Source organism: Chironomus tepperi, unplaced genomic scaffold (genome assembly GCF_022539635.2).
Source record: "Chironomus tepperi strain 1889 unplaced genomic scaffold, CSIRO-AGI_Ctep_v1 contig_445, whole genome shotgun sequence".
Taxonomy (NCBI): domain Eukaryota; kingdom Metazoa; phylum Arthropoda; class Insecta; order Diptera; family Chironomidae; genus Chironomus; species Chironomus tepperi.
In genome coordinates this window covers 65593-68546 of record NW_027226567.1, presented here as the reverse complement: position 1 = coordinate 68546, position 2954 = coordinate 65593, and positions in this window count along the sequence as shown.

The window sequence follows — 2954 nt, the reverse complement described above, 5'->3', positions numbered from 1 at the left end:
TGAATGAGCATGCACATGAAGACTGTTCAATAAATTAAGATGTCATGCCGATATTATAGAAGAAGAAAAAAATGAAATGGAAATATGAAAATCTAATGAAATGATGAAGACAATTTGAAAGATTAATGAGATGAAAATTGAGAGTTTTAAGGAAGTACTTTTTTATGGTAATGTTTACTGTGTGTTTGACATGCACGCGTATGTGTTTATTTGAATGTAAGTGCTTGTGATGATGATTCTAAAAACGGGTTAAAGATGTAGATCAATTGAGAAATTCGAATAAAAATTATTGATCTTGATATCGATCCCGAAACGCATACTTCGTTAAAAAGTCGTAAAATGATATTCTAAAGCTAGCAAGGCTTTGAGAACACCCACGCACATCGAGTCAGTTTAGTTAAAATCGTTAAAATCTGACCCCAACTATCAGTTCTAGACGTTATCACCAACGAAAAATGTCTCAAGATCAAGGACCGTCTTGTTTCTCAATTTTAAAATCTTGTTTTAAAAATTTAATCAACTTTGAAATACCTTTAAAATCTCTCGCATTAAGTTAACAAGTCATGTGAGTATTTGTCACTCGGGAGTAATCTTATGCAAATTCAATGACATATCTACACGAGTGTCTTTGAGATTATTAATATTTCATCAACAAAAAATGAGAATATTGTTCTTGAGGGTAATATATACCTAAATAAAATTATCAAAATATTTCAAAGGAAGGAATAAATAATTGAAAATCATCAGGAGATGTACTTCCTGGAAGTGAAAGGTAATTTAGAATTGGCTGATTGATGATCTGATCTATCTGGAAAAAAGAATCAATTTCACCATAACTCGAGAATTAAATTGAAGATTTTTTAAAAGAATTTGAGGGAGAATTCCGTGAATTTTTAAGCCTTAGCAATTAGCAAATTTTATCACAAGAAAAACATTTTGTAGAAAACAAATTTTTCTATAATTTCATCTAAATGTTCTCGTTAAGAGCAAAAAAAAGGTTTCATTTCACGCTCTTTACGTCTTAATTTCACAAGGCTTTGTGCCTTTTAACCTATTATCTATAATGACGATAAATCCTTCATTATTTTACAAAAGGCATTGTAATCTTTAAGTGTAATTGATATTGGGACGAGAATAATCCTTTTGTCTTCAAAGGTATCATATTATTCGAGAATGAATTTCGTAGAACCTGAAATTGGTATGAAGAAGGGATTTTGTCACGAAACTTTGCATTCTAATAATCTTAAATGCCTGAAAAATTCTTTGAAATTTGAGATGAAAATAGCATGAATTTGAAATGAATTTGAAATTTCGTACACGCGCGTTTTTAAGTGAGAATGAGCAATAGTTGTGAGAATTTTTGTCATATCAACAGCACTTAACACATTGCTGAATGATAATACCAATAAAGGCAACCAGCAGAGTCCACAGTTAATATAGCTTGACAACTCGAGCAGCCGTGTTGCTAGGACATCGCTATGTCGACATACTAACAGTTACGCACAAAATTTCTCTGATAGAAACATGACGATTGCGAATTTTATAGCGAAAAATGCGCTTCGCCGCATTGAGCTTCTCGGACATTACACAGTCGATGACTCGTTGAATCGTTAGAGTTGCTGAAAGAAACACGGCATTGAAAAATCGGAAAATGAATGTCCAGGCTAACGTGACTATGTCATGGAGTCATAATCGGTGAAATTCGTGCTATTGTCAGTCTGAGGATAATGTTTTTAAACATTTCCACACCGTGTGCAACTTTTGAAGATACAGGTTAACTGAAATTAGATATTGGCCTTTATTTTGACCTTTCATTGGTGCATAAATGCTTAATTATTGCTATTTTCACACAAAATTACAATTCTATAAGTAAAATTCATCAAATGGAAAATTAATCAATAATTCAAATGGATTAAAACAAAAATTAGAAATTAAATAAGATGCAAGGATTTGAAATGCAGATACAGATAATTTCTTAAGAAATCACAACTTCCATTGAATGCACATTGAATTAATTTTCATTTTAATAGGAATTTAAATTCATTTAATCCTTAATTTAATTCTTAGATAGCATCTAAATTGATTACAATGTTTTCTACTTTAAATCTTCCAATAAATTAATCCAATTTATTATAAAAAATACAATTTATTAAAAGTGTCTCTTTGACACACATGACTATAATCTACTTCATCAGTGAACATGAAAATATTCTCATTTAAAAAAAATTGTTTTTTAAAAAACACAAACAAGAAGAAAAAATTAAAAAAGAATTTCAACTCAAATTTTTCTTCTTTCAGATTTCGTTCAGATCTCAAATTAAAATTAAAAAGTTATAATTAATGCATGTAGATGTAGCAATTAATATAATTTATGTGCCATAAGTAATATCAACACAAGTATATCTCAACTCTTTTCGAACGGAGAAGTTCATGTTGAACATGTGGCAAACAACACAACACGAATCATTATTAATCAGTGTGTAAAATAATTATCTGACTCGCGTTCTTGTCATATGTGAAATATTAGTAAAATAGAGCAAAAATGTGTATCATCCATAAATCCCAATGCCAAAGAGATTTTCATCCTCATAATCAACAATCTGACACGTTTTTTGTCTCATGATTGTAACAATTATGATATCTGTATGTGGACATTAAATTAGACGGTTATGCAATTCGCAAGAATTCAGTTTGCATTTCAACAAATCGACTATTGTTTAACACTTTATCACAAATTCATCCAAATGTGTCAAATATGCGGAAACAAAAATGCCATTTTGCGACACTAAATGAAATTGAATGCCAAATGCTTTTAATACGGATGTTTGTTGCCAAAAATAGCGAAATCCTCCACAAGTGTTATGTCAAAGCAATAATATTTGAATTAAATTAGCGCTTGTTGACATTGTCATGGTGTTTTAATCGCTAATATGATTTCATATTCATCAAAATAT